The sequence below is a fragment of the Meles meles genome, chromosome 2, assembly GCF_922984935.1.
Source record: "Meles meles chromosome 2, mMelMel3.1 paternal haplotype, whole genome shotgun sequence".
NCBI lineage: Eukaryota > Metazoa > Chordata > Mammalia > Carnivora > Mustelidae > Meles > Meles meles.
Genome location: NC_060067.1, coordinates 23,742,705 through 23,757,314, shown reverse-complemented (window position 1 = coordinate 23,757,314; position 14,610 = coordinate 23,742,705). Strand labels below are relative to the sequence as shown.

At 42.2% G+C, this 14,610-nt stretch overlaps 1 protein-coding gene across 6 annotated transcripts in view; it reads left to right on the top strand.

Annotated features, from left to right (window-relative positions):
• The window catches only part of CRACD (capping protein inhibiting regulator of actin dynamics), a 274,661-nt gene that overhangs the window by 220,547 nt on the left and 39,504 nt on the right, over window positions 1-14,610 (top strand). The window lies entirely within an intron of this gene.

The following is a 14,610-nucleotide window of genomic DNA, read 5'->3' as shown; positions in this document are numbered from 1 at the left end:
CCGTGGGGGAATGGCCGCGAGTCTGGCCCCGTTTTCCAGGAGAGCACAGGGATCTGCGCCTTCATTTTGCTGCCCTCAGTCGTGGGAGAGGCAGCACCCCACTGGTTGGGTGAACTTTTGGCTCAAAAGTTCACGCGGGTGGAAGGAGACTGCGCGCCGGCGGCCTGTTGCTCGGCGAAGCGAGAGGGTGGTGGGAGGTTCGACTGTGCGTGCACGTGGAGCACACAGACTGCGCAGCACCGGGCGGTCGCCCTTGGTACCTCTGGCAATCCCGAGCAACTTCTGGAACCTGTCATGAAGTGTTAACTTCTGCTCTTTGTTTTCTTTTTCTTTTCTTTAAAGATTGATTTATTTGAGAGAGTGAGAGCGAGAGAGCGAGAGAGAGCATGAGCGTGGGGGCGCAAGCAGGGGAGGGGCAGAGGGCGAGGGAGAGACAGAATGGCAAGCGGCGTCCAGCTGTGTGTGAAACCCACTGGGGGCTCCGTCCCACGACCCACCCTGGGATCATGCCCTGAGCCGAAACCCAGAGCTGGACGCTTCGTGAGCTGAGCCACCCAGGCGCCCCTGCTCTTTGATTTCTCTGTTTCTCCATCTCTCCCCCACCTTCTTCCTCACCCCTCCCGTTTCTCTTTCCCTCTCTCCCTCCCTCCCTTCTTCAGCTTCCCTTTCCCCCCTTCTCTTCCCTCCGGAGGGCCCAGGCACAGAAATCTGGCCATGACAGCGTCAGGAACTTAGAAAAGCAGGGTCAGGAGGTCCTTTCTCACCTGGGTGCTGGGAATTGACGTGGGAGTGAGAGATGGTTAAACTCTGCTCCGGGCAGCTTAGGTGTCAGCGGCTGTGAGAAGCCTTTTCCCACTCCCTCCTCTGCTTCGTTTACCCTTGCTGGCAGTCCCTGGCTCCAGCAAAGGACTTGTCGCTTTCTATGGAAATTATTGATTTGCCTGTCTGTCTCTCTCATTTGGCTGCCCGTTCCATGAAGTCAGGGACCAGGTTTTGTTCAGCCTCGCATTAGGTGCTCAAAAAATGTTTCCTGTGAGTGCTGGGCGCCGCACAAATTGCCCTAATACATGTGGAAGGAATGGATGATGTGGGCTGTGGTATTTCTACTGTGACTCAAAGACAGAGAAGAACAAAAATACCCTCCGGGCTGTATGTCAGTGAATAAATTCTAATAGGTATTACGGTTAAGCACCACTTAGGAAAGTCCTAGGCAAGCAGGGCAATGCTCAGTGACAGCATTTGTAGGTCCCAACTCATACGGACTCTTTTCCTCGACAGGCCTGTTTGTTTTCTATTCTCTTTAGTAGGAACACTCTCACATGTAACTGAAGGAAATTATTTCACTGAAAGGAGAACCCAGCTAGCACTGAACTCATCCGTTTGTCACAAAGCCAGTATGTGCTGATATATGCTTGAGTGTGGTTCAGTATGAATGTTTTGGTTTTACTTCCACTCCTTCAGCTGTAAAACAGGAATGTGAACCTTTTTTGCCTCACAGTGTCAGAATGAGGTGTAAGTGCTAAAGTGTAACCAACTAGTAGTTTAATGCAAAATGAGGTTGAGTCTAGAAAGTTCTCCTTTAGAAGGACTGTTCTGTGAAAACACAGTCTGCCCTTTTTATGCTTTTTTTTTTTTTTTTTTTTTTTTTTTTTTTGCCAAGTCCCTGATTTCTTACTGAATGATTTGGGACTTTTAGAGAGCCTGGATCCTGGGGGGTTCTCCTCCCATTTAAGTTCTATTCCATTTACCCCCTTGGAGTTTTCCTTAGGTTCTAAGTTGCACAAAGCCTTGGAATTCCATATTGCTTCAAACAGAGGTAAAGTCTGCTGTTCTTATTACTGGCTTTTGTTGATAAACTTATGTGTATGAGACATACACTATATTTTAACTATTTAACAGTTGTTTTTTATAATAAAGGAAGCTGGAAGGATAAGCTTTGGGTGAAGAGGTTTCTAAAATGTCTCTTTAAATATTTTTTTAATTAAAAAGACAAGAAAACAGGAGTTATTTAAAATATACATTCCCCTTTTTTTTTCTCAGAAATTGACAATTGCAAAATAACTCCGCCTGCAAAGTAAATACTATATCATTGCTTATCTTGCTTACCATATAGCTGAATTTCTGATTATTTGTCCCCTTCACAGATGGAGAAAATGAAAGATGTTGTTTCCAACACTTCTGTTTTTTTAACTGAAGTGTAATTAAAATGTTTCCAACAATTTTTATTTTCAGTTTACTGCTCAATTAATAATCATGGTATTTTAGATTGTATAATGATTCACAAAAAGTTTCTGTGCATTTTGTTTGCTTTCTCCAAAATGGACAGCTCTCACCAAAACACAAGACTCAAAATTCTGCTAGCATGGTCTTGGGTGGAGATTCCAAGGAGGCAAATTTTTCAGCCCAGGGTGAGGGAGAATTTCCTAAATTCTGGAGCTGCTGGGGAGGCTGGGTATGTGCCAGCAGGGGTTTGGCCTGATGAAGGGGAAATTCTGCACTGGGTGAGAATTTAAAGGAGCTGAACTTTAACATGCTGTCAAACTCCAAGAATCTGTAATTCTAGAAATGTCTCCATGGCCAAAAATAGCTCATTATTGATCTGCTCCTTCTGCCTGAAATTTCTCATTTCCTTCAGGCTTTTAAAGCATACTGTTCTTTCTCTAGGTTAGAGGCCTTGATTTCTCCTCGGCTGCTGCTTTTAAATTATACCTGCCTGAGGGGAAAGCAAAATAGTAAAACATGTTCGGTTTTTAACAATTTAATGTTACTTCCTTTATTTATTAAATACAATGAAAATCGTGTTTCCCAAAATGTGCTAAATTTAAAAAGAGGGAGAGGGTCAGCTTGGCAAATAGGTTTGGGAAATTCTTGGCCAAAACAAATCGGGTTCTTTACTTCAGACTTTCAGACCTTTTACTATGCTGATGTGTCCTGGGAATCTCTTAGAAAGGGGATGTAGTACAGAACATTTCCAAGACTCCTTTAACCACAAACCTTTTTTTCACAGGGAATATCCAATGGCATATATTAAAGCTACCACTTATTGAACTTAATGCAATGTGTTTTGTATAGGTGATTCATAATGTTCACATCTCTGCGATTGACATTATCATCCCCATTTCTCTCAAAAATTGAGATTAAGAAAATTGAGGTATAATGGACATATGCCATATTAGTTTCAGGTGTACAACGTAATGATTCAGTATTTATATCTACTGTAAGATGATCACAACCATAGATCTTGTTACCATCTGTCACCATACAAAGTTACAAAAAAAGTTTTTCTCTTGTGATGAGAAATTTTAATATTTATCCTCTTAGCATCTTTCAAATATATAATACAAATAGTATGTACAATACGTAGAATGATATATCCAGTACAATACAAATAATAGTATTATTACCTATAGTCACCGTGCTGTATGTTACATCCCCGTGACTATTTTATAGCTGGAAATTTGTATCCCTTCACCCAGTTCACCCATCCTCTAACCCCTCCCCTCTGGCAACCATCAGTCTGTTTCTGTATTTATTAGTTTTGTTCTTCATGTTTGTTTCTTTCAGTTTTTAGATGCCACATATAAGTGAGATCATATGGCATTTGTCTTTCTCTGACTTAGCGTAATACCCTCAAGGCCTGTCCATTATCACAAATGGCAAGATTTCATTCTTAGGGCTGAATAACGTTCGTGTGTGTGTGTGTGTAACATCATCTTTACTCATTCATTGATGAACATTTAGGTTGTTTCTATATGTTGGCTAGTGTAGATAATACTGCAGTGAACAAGGGTGCATATATCTTTTCAAATTAGTGTTTTTGTTTTCTTCAGATAAATACCAATAGTGGGGGTGCCTGGGTGGTTCAGTTGGTTAAGCATCTGTCTGCCTTCGGCTCAGGTCATGATCCCAGGGTTCTGGGATGGAGCCCCATATTGAGCACTCTGCTCAGTGGGGAGTCTTCTTCTCCCTCTCCCTCTCCCTCTGCCTCTGCCCCCCACTCATGCTCACTCTCTCTTTCTCTTTCTCTCTCTCAAATAAATTTTAAAAATCCTTTTTAGAAATTAAAAAAAAAATGCCAGTAGTGAAATTGCTGGACCACATGTTAGTTCTATTTTTAAAGTTTTGAGGACCCTCCATACTGTTTTCCGTGGTGGCTACACCAATTTGTATTTTGACCAACAGTGCATGAGGGTTTCCCTTTTCTCCACATCCTTGCCAACACTTGTTATTTCTTATCTTTTGCATTTCCCTGATTAGTGTTCGTGAGCATCTTTTTCTGTGCCTGATGGCCACCTGTATGTCTTCTTCAGAAACATGTTCAGATCCTCTGCCCATTTTTTAATCAGACTGGTTTTTTTTTTGTTATTGAGTTGTATGAGTTCTTTATGTATTTTGGATATTAACCCCTTTTCAGATATATGATTTATAAATATCTTCTCTCAGCTAGTTGGCTGCTCTTTCATATTATTGATGGTTACCTTTGCTGTGCAGGAGCTTTTTAGTTTGATATAGTCCCACGTCTTGATTTTTGCTTTTGTTGTGCTTACCTTTGGAGTCAGAACTAAAAATCACCACCAAGACTGCTGTCAGTGAACTTAGTGCCTGTGTTTTCTTCTAGTTTTATGGTTTCAGGTCTTATATTAAAGTCTTTAATCCATTCTGAGATATATTGTACATGGTATAAGAGAATAGTCTAATTTCATTCTTTCAGAGGTGGCTGTCCAATTTTCCCTACACCATTTATTGAAGAGATCATCCTTCTCTCATTGATATTCTTGCCTCCTTTGTTGTAAATTAATTGACCATTTATGTAGGTGTTTATTTCTGGGCTTTCTGTGCTATACCATTGATCCATATGTCTGTTTTTATGCTGATACCATACTGTTTTGATTACTGTAGTTTTATAATATAATTTGAAATCAGGGATTGTGATACCTCCAACTTTGTTCTTGTTGCTCAAGATTATTTGGGCTATTTGGCATCTTTTGTGGTTCCATATAACATTTAGGAATGTTTGTTCTATTACTTTGAAAAATGCCATTGGAATTTTGATAGGGATTGCATTGAATCTGTAGGTTTGGGTAGTATGGACATTTTAACAATTCTTCCAATCCATGAGCACAGAATATCATTATGTTTGTGTCCTCTTCAATTTCTTTTATCAGTGTCTTATTATTTTCAGTGTATAGATCTTTCACCTCCTTGGTTAAATTTATTCCTGGGGGGAAGGCACGTGCATGGGTGGCTCAGTCACTGGACATCTGCCTTCTGCTTAGGTCGTGATCTTGGGGTCCTGGGATCAAGCCCTGTATCAGGCTCCCTGCTCAATGGAGAGTCCGCTTTTCCCTCTTCCTCTCCCTCTGTGTGCTCTCTCTGACTCTCTCAAATGGATACATAAATCTTTTTTTAAAAATGTATTCCTGGGTGTCTTTTTTTGATGCAGTTGTAAATGGGATTGCTCTCTTAATTCTCTTCCAATAGTTCATTGTCAGTGTACAAAAATGCAACAAATTTTTTAAAAAAGATTTTACTTATTTATTTGATAGAGAGAGATCACAAGTAGGCAGAGAGGCAGGCAGAGAGAGGGGGGAAGCAGGCTCCCCGCTGAGCAGAGAGCCCTATGTGGGGCTTGATCCCAGGACCCTGAGATCATGACCTGAGCTGAAGGCAGAGGCTTAACCCATTGAGCCACCTAGGCGCCCCTGTGCAACAGATTTTTATATATTGATTTGTATCCTGAAACTTTACTGAATTCTTTTATTAGTTCTAACCCTTTTTTTGGTGGCGCCTTTAGGGTTTTCCATATGTAAAATTATGTCCACAAATAGAGTTTTACTTCTTCCTTTCCAATTTGAATGCCTTCTATTTCTTTTTCCTGCCTAATTGCTGTGGCTGAGACTTTCAGTGCCATGCTGAATAAAAGTGATAAGAGTGGGCATTCTTGTCTTGTTCCTGACACTGTTGCCATTTCAAAGGTAAGAAAATTAAGGCTAGAGAATGACTTGCTGGTAAGCTGCTGAAGCCAAGTATTTAAGCAGTAAAGATTTCATTCTTAACCATCCACTATTCTGCCTCTCAAGAGGCTGTGACCTTACTGGAAAGCTAGTCACATGGCCCTCAGTTGTTCTACTGGTCCTGAGTCACCAGACTCAGGTGTCTTCCTGCCTTAGCTGCCTTCCTGAGGCTCTGCTACTCACTAGGACTCCACTTGTGCTGCTTCCAGTTTCTTTCCCACACCCCGCATTTACTCTGTCATTTCAGCTACAGCTCCTTATAGTGAATACCACCTGTAAGCACATTCAGAACTGAAACGACTTCAGGGAGGGTGAGTTCACTCTGGGCCTGGAGCAGTCAAGAAAGTGTTCAGGAATGAAGAGGACTTGGACTGGCTCCAAGTGATGGACAGGACTTGGAATGGCTGATGGGCAAGGTATAAATATTTCAGATCTGGAATGGCACGAGCAGACTTTACATGTAAGGATGAATGTGGCAAATAGAAAAGAAGGGAACTTTCCAAGTCACTCTCTCTGGCCAGTGTTACCCTAATACCACAAAAGGATCACAAAAAAGAAAACTACAGGCCAATATCCCTTATGAATATAGCCATAAAAATCCTCAACAAAATCCTACCAAACTGAATCCAGCAACACATAAAAAGGATTCTATACCATGATCAAGCAGGATTTACCCCCAAAGAGCAAGGTTAGTTTAACATACAAAATCAATGTAATAGATCATATTAATAAAATAAAGGGCATAGACCACATGATCATCTCAATAGATGCAGAAAAAGCATTTGACAAATGATCAAAACTCTCGAAACTCAGACTAATATGGAACCTCTTTAACTTAAGAAAGGACAGCTACAAAAAATTCACAGCTGGTATCATTTTCAATGATAAAAGAAGGATGTGTTCCCTTAAGATCAGGAACAAGAAAAGGATGTCCATTCAGTATTGTACTGTAGATTATAACTAGGATAATTAGGCAAGAAAAGGAAATAAAAGACAGTAGGGACACCTTGGTTGCTCAGTTGGTTAAGCGTTCAGCTCATAATTTCAGCTCAGGTCATGATCTCAATGTCATGGGATCAAGTCCCTCATTAGGCTCTGTGCTCATTGTGGATGGAGTCTACTTGAGATTCTCTCTCTTCCTCGGCCCCTTCCCCTCTTGACACACTCTCTCTCTCTCAAAATAAAGAGAAAATCTTAAAAAGAAAAAGAAAAAAAGAAGTAAAACTATTTTCAGATACTGTGGTCTTATACCTAGAAAATCCTAAGGAATCCACAAGAAACCTGGTAGGCTAAAAAACAAGGTTGAACAAGGTTGCAGAATACAAGATTGGCGTTTTTTTGTGTATCACTTGTATTTCAGTACACTAGCAATGAACAATCTGAAAATGAACTTAGGAAAACAATTCCATTTACAATAGCATCAAAAGGAATAAAATACTTAGTAATAAATTAAATAAAAGAAACACAAGAGGTGCCTGGCTGGCTCAGTCAGAAGAGCATGCAAGTCTTGATTTCAGAGTTGTTAGCTTGAGCCCCATGTTGGGTGTACAGAACACTAAAAAGAAAATAAATAAACTTAAAAAAATAAAAGAAACACAAGATTTTTACACTGAAAATGACAAAATACCATTGAGACAATTTAGAAAGATCTAAATAGATGGAAAGACATTCCCATTCACAGACTGGAAAACTTAATATTGTTGAGATGGCAGTACCCCCCATTGAAGTACAGATTCAGTGCAATTCCTATCACAGTCACAACTGACTTTTTTACAAAAACTGGCTAGCAATTCTAAAATTCATATAGGAATGCAAGGGACCCAAAATAACCAAAACAATCTTGGAGGGCTCATACTTCTCAAAACTCACTTCTTAAAACTTACTACAAAGCTATAGTAGCCTATATAGTGTGGGAATGGCATGAGAGTATGTAGATCAATGGAATGTAAATGAGAGTACAAATGTCAACTCTCACATTTGTGGTCAACGGGTTGTCACCACGTGTGCCAAGTGACTCAATGGGTTAAGAATAGTCTTTTTCAACAAATGGTGCTGGAACAGTAGAATAGCCACATGCCACAGAATGAAGTTGGACTCCTTTTTTAAAGCATTCACAAAAGTGAATCCAAAATCAATTACAGACCTAAATGTAAAAGCTAAAACTATAAAATTCTTAAATGAAAACAAAGGAGTCAGTCTTCATGATTAGATAGTGATTGCTTAGGTTCCAAAACCACAGGTGACAAAAGAAAAAAATTGGTAAATTGGACTTCACTAAAACTAACTTTAGTGCTGCAAATAACGCCATCAAGAAAATGAAAAGACCATCCGCAGAATGGAAGGAACCACTTGCAAATCATACATCTTTTTTTAAAAAAATATTTTATTTATTTATTGGAGAGAGAGAATGCAAGCAGGAGGATCAGCAAGCACGGGAAGAGGGAGAAGCAGGCCCCCTGCTGAGCAGGGAGCCTGATGTGGGGCTCCATCCCAGGACCCTGGGATCATGACCTGAGCCAAAGGCAGACGCTTAACCGACTGAGCCACCTAGGTGCCCTGCAAATCATACATCTGATAAAAGACATATTCAAAATAGGTAAAGAACTCTTGTAACTCAGTAATAACATGACCAAAACAATTTTAAGTGGATAAACTATTTGAATACACATTCTCCATAGAAGATATTAAAAGGTCCATTAACATATGAAAATATATGTGTTCAACATCATTAGTTATCTGGAAGATGCAAATCAAATCCACAATGAGATATCACTTCATGGCCATTAGGAAGGCTATAATAAAAAAAGACAGGTAGTAACATGTGTTGTTGAGAATGTAGAGAAATTGGAACCCTCATACATTGTTGATGGTAATGTAAAATGGTACAGCCATTGTTTGACGGTTCCTCAGAATGTTAAACATAGAATTACCATATGTCGCAGCAATTCCAATCCTAGATATACACCCAAGAGAAATGAAAACACATGTTTACACAAAAACTTGTACACTAATGTTCATAGCAGCATTATTCATAATAGCCAAAGTGTTGAAACAATCCAAAAGTCCATCAAAAGATGAATGGATTGAGGTGCCTGGCTGGCTCAGTGGGTAGAGCATGTGACTTTTGATCTTGGGGTCTTGAGTTCCAGCCCCACGATGGTATCTATGCCAACTTAAAAAAAAAAAAAAAGATGAATGGATAAATACAATGAGTTGTGTATCTATGCAATGGAATATTAATGGGAATAAAAAAGAATGAAATACTGATACATGGTATGACATGGATAAACTTTGAAAACACGGTAAGTGAAAGAAGGAAGTTAGAAAATACCACCTAATGTACGAGTCCATTTATATGAATGACTCAAATAGGCAAATTCATGGAGACAGAAACATTAGTGGTTGCCAGGCATGGGGTGGGTTGAGGGGTGACTCTTAATGGGTATGGAGTTTCTTTGGGGGATGATAAAAACTAAACTTAGGTGGTGGTGATAATTGCCCAGTTCTTTGAATAGACTAAAAATCATTGAAATGTGTCCTTTGAAAAGTTGAATTTTATGACATGTGAATTATATCTTAAAAAAGACTTTGTTTTAAAGTAATGAATGTGGCATTGATGAGGTCCTATCTGGCTGAGGTGATAAGTTCATATGGGCAGGGGAGATTCAGGGCTTATTCTCTTCTCCTAAATCTCCAAAATAGGAAGTAGAAGTGTGGGGCAGAGCAGAAAATGATAATTTTGTGTTAGGACTTCACTGCCCAGCAGGGCAGGCTGGTTGGGAGGAGCAGCAGTGCCTGTTTGCTCGAGGGTCCGCCACTGAGGGAAGCAGTTGTCTTGAAGGGACAGAGGACAGGGGGAGGAGCTGCGGGTCATGCTTGGGACTGCCTAATGGAAATGGTTGTCTGTGCCCTTTAGGAAACATAGAGTTGTTCCTTTGGCCACACATGTGTGGATCTATAGGCAGGTGATATTAGAGACATCAGGGGTATGGGATCTGTCAAAAAGGACTGCCACACACATGTTACCCTGACAAAAGCGTTAGAGTCTACAACATTGCCCAGAATGCTGTAGGTCCTGTTGGACAAGATCCTTGCCAGGAGAATTTATATATATATATATATATATTGTGCACATTAAGCCCGCTAACAGCCAAGATGGCTTCCTGAAACGTGTGAGGGAAAATGATCAGGAAAAGAAGGAAGCAAAAGAGACAGTTCCTTGGGTTCAAGTGCCAGCCTGCTCCATCCAGAAAAGCACACTTTTTTAGAACAAATGGAAAGAGGCCTGAGTTGTTGGAAATCCATTTCTTTGAATTCATGGCAGGATAGATGCTTAAAAAAAAAACACATCTGTACTGTAAAAAGAAAAATTGCCTGTGATTGACCCCCAAGCAGCCCCTCTGCGCACACACACACACACACACACACACACACACACACAAGGAAATATAAATCTTACTCTCTACTGATACCCTTATTCAGTAGTCACACACACACACACATACACACACACACACACACACACCCCAATGTTAAAAGTCTAAGGTAATTTTTAGTCCTGATCAATACCTTCACTTTACAAATGGGGACACAGACAATTGAAGAGATCACAGTGGGGTGCTGTTAGTCTCAAGTGTGACTAGAATCCAAGTCAGGTGATTGTGTGTGTGGCCGCCCTTTTGTCTGGAACAACCCCATCCCCCATCTCCACTTGCTTCACCCAGCTCATTACCTCTATCCTTACTTTTCTGCACAAATGTGCCTTCCTCAGTGAGTAGCTTACTCTGGCCCCCTCAGCCTGGGTCAGGCTTGCCATGGTTCTCGTGGTTTACCTTTCCATAAGGGCAGGCCTGCATAGCTGTTCACTGTATTTCCGGCCTCTGCAGCTGTGCCTGGCACATAGCAGGCGTTCACATTATTCATGTACCGAATGTACAAATACTGCTCTTTGGTGCCATGCTGACTCCTCCTACTGTATGTTCAGTGTTCATCTACCTCATCCTTCAGTTTCCCACCGTGGTAGAGTCTCACTGTCCCCTGGCCCACTGGGAAAGGAGAATTACACAGTGTAGTAAGACAGCATGTCGTCAGTGAGATTGCCATGGAGCTCAGGCTCCCGGGTCCCCGTGTGGTACTTTAGATCACTCAGCCTTGCTGCTTTTCAGAAGGTGAAGTCAGAAAAGTTTTAGTGAGGCAGCAACCTCTTCAACCTCAGCCACAACACCTTCTTCCTAGAAATATCGCCAAAGGCAAGGGAAGCCAGGGCACAAAAGAACTATTGAAACTTCATCAAGATAAAAAGCTTTTGCAAAGGAAACAATCAATCGACAAAACCAAAAGAAAACAGACAGAATGGGAGAAGATATTTGCAAATGATATATCAGATAAAGGGCTGATATCCAAAATCTTTAAAGAACTTATCAAACTCAACACCCAAAGAACAAATAATCTAATCAAGAAATGGGCAGAAGACATGAATAGACAATTCTGCAAAGAAGACATCCAGATGGCCAACAGACACATGAAAATCTGCTCAACGTCACTCGGCATCAGGGAAATATAAACCAAACCTCAGTGAGACACCACCTCACTCCAGACAGAATGGCTGACGTTAACAAGTCAGGAAATGACAGGTGTTGGTGAGGAGGCAGAGAAAGGGGAACCCTCCTACACTGTTGGTGGGAACGCAAGCTGGTGCAGCCACTTTGGAGAACAGTGTGGAGGTGCCTCAAAAAGTTGAAAATAGAGCTACCCTATGACCCAGCAATTGCACTACGGGGTGTTTACCCTAAAGATACAAACGTAGTGATCTGAAGGGGCACGTGTGTCCGGATGTTTACAGCAGCAATGTCCACAATAGCCAAACTATGGAAAGAACCTAGATGTCCATCAACAGATGAATGGATAAAGAAGATGTGGTATATATACACAATGGAATATTATGTACCCATCAAAAAAACCAAAATCTTGCCATTTGCAATGACGTGGATGGAACTAGAGGGTATTGTGCTAAGTGAAATAAGTCAGTCAGAGAAAGACAAGTATCGTATGATCTCACTGATGTGAGGAAGATCAAGATGGAAGATCATAGGGGAAGGGGAAAAATGAAACAAGATGAAACCAGACAGGGAGACAAACCATAAGAGACTTTTAATCTCAGGAAACAAAGTGAGGGTTGCTGGAGCGGAGGGAGGTGGGAGGGATAGGGTGGCTGGGTGATAGACATTGGGGAGGGTATGTGCTATGGTGAGCGCTGTGAATTGTGTAAGACTGATGATTCCCAGACCTGTACCCCTGAAACAAATAATACATTATATGTTAATAAAAAAATAAAGACTTAGTGACTTGAGCAGTTATACTCTACCCTTAGGAACCTGTGATGTGCTGATTGAACAGGGACTAGAAAAGAGGGACAAGACCACTCAGTGAATGACATCTAGGGGCTAAGCTGGAGAACGAATGGAGCTGGGCCGAGCAAGTCTCGAGGGGATGGAGGGTGAAGGATCTCTAGTCATGGAGACACAGCGTGTGGGAGAGCAGCAGGCCAGGAGTCAGGGTCTCTTGCGCATGCGTTGCTTTCATTCCTGCGCTGTGTGATCTTGACCAAGCCGGCTCCTTCAGTTGTGAAATGGATATGCTCTCTTCCTGGTTTATTACGAGGACCACCAAAACCACACGTGACATTCCACTATCTGCTATTAAATAGCACTTTACAAATACTGGCTAATATTATTACCAAGATAAGGAGGGGGTAGCTACTGGTTTTCTATTTCCAGAGCCCAGAGCAAGACTAAATTGATTCCCAAATGGTTTCTGAAAAGGTCTTCTTCAGGTGGAGACGCAGAGGTGTTGAACAGACTGCAGGTGGAGTCCTTACAGAACTTGATGGCAGGTTAGACAGATGTCCTCTGCGAGGGAGACCCAGGACGGAGTTCACGCGCTGGAGAAAATGATCCTTTGACTTCCAGTTCCAAGACCGTGTGTTTCAAGATTCCAGAATTCCCTCCTCTTCCTGGAATTCTTTCGCCCTGTCCCGTTTCTCTTGTGCTTAGTAAGGGATTGGTGCTCCAGAGCTGTGGAGCACTGTAGATTTTCACGGGATGCCAAAGTCCGGGTGCGCCTCCAGGATGCCGCACGGAACAGGATCAGACTCCAGTCCCTTCCAGTGACTCCAGTTTGTCTGCCGCTGGCACTTAATTGCTCTTTAGCATTTCATTTGAATGAGACTCACGGATCTGTTTAGAACTAGAAAACTGCTGATCAATTGCAATTGCCCCTGTTGTCATGGAAACAAGCTGCCAGGGGACTATAATTATATTTCCTTATTCCTGAAGTGAATCCCTAATCATTGCTATGGTAATTACTCAATATCTGTGGTCCCAAATTACATGATGCTTATCCAAAAAAGACAAAGGGTAAGGAGTAAGGGGGCTGGCCTGAGACATGTGTGAACCATGCAGCTGCAGAAAGCCTTCTCCTTTTTTGGGTGGGGAGAGTTTCCCTCTGGGCTCACGTTCCGAGGTTGGATGATGGCAGTGGCATCTCAGAGTGTGCCTCGTGTGTAGAGTAGTGGCTGGAAGGCTGTATCAGGTAGGATGATTTCAGCTGTAGCCCAAAACACAACGAGTATCTTCAACAGTAAAGAAATAGATTATCTGCTATGCCCGAAAGTCTGGAGGACCTGGGCTTGGGCATCCCAGTAGCTTGGGGAACCACAGGCAGAGGCACTTGCCACCAAGAAAGTCAGTCCCTCGCGAGAGAAGCAGAATCAAAACACCAGAGTGCTTTTCAGGGCCGTTGTCCATCTGGGTGGGCAAAATTGGAAGGGAGAATCAAGACACAGCGTCAGAAGCATGGTGTGGTGGCAGTTTTTGGTAATTAGCAGTCAGCATCCAATTTTCTTTCCCAACAGTTCTTTTCCCCAGTATTTTTTTTTCCCCAGGTAATCAAGTTTGCCTCTCTGTACCTCTCATAAGACATGGTGCTTGCTTCCCTTGACAAGCCAAAGGGCCAAATCCTCCACTCCCCCGCCCCCCCGCCCCGGGTGCAGCGTGGCATGACATGGGACCCACCTGGCTAGCTGGTCTTTCCCTCCTGGACTTTGACGTGGTTGGTTCTCAAGGATGTGAGGAACACGGCTGCGGCTGTGCCTGTAATGAGGCTTTTCCTGTGGTGCTGCAGCTGCTGAGGTCCCCACGGCCCGCACCTCTGCAGTTCTACTCCTATCTTTTTCGAGCTTTGACTCTAGCTTTCTTGGTTCTTCAAGCCCCCACCAGAGTGTCAGTAAATTTTCTTTTGGTGGAGTGGGACAAAGTTAGTTTCTTTTGCTTGCAACTAAGAACTGTAACTGACAGAGCATGAAACTGACAGAGCAGGAAAGCCAGGTGGGAGAGAGAGGGTTTGACCCAGAAAGGAGGAAGCAGAGCCTGGAGCACTTTCCTGATCTGAATTGAAACGGAGTCTCAGAAGAAGCTTTTTAAGATGCTGACTGTCCTCCTCACTTGCCCACGCGCTGGCATAGGCCCACCACAATGCATAGGCCCACTGTACCTGAAAAATACCCATGGTCTGAAAATACTCCTCTTCCTCCTTTGTC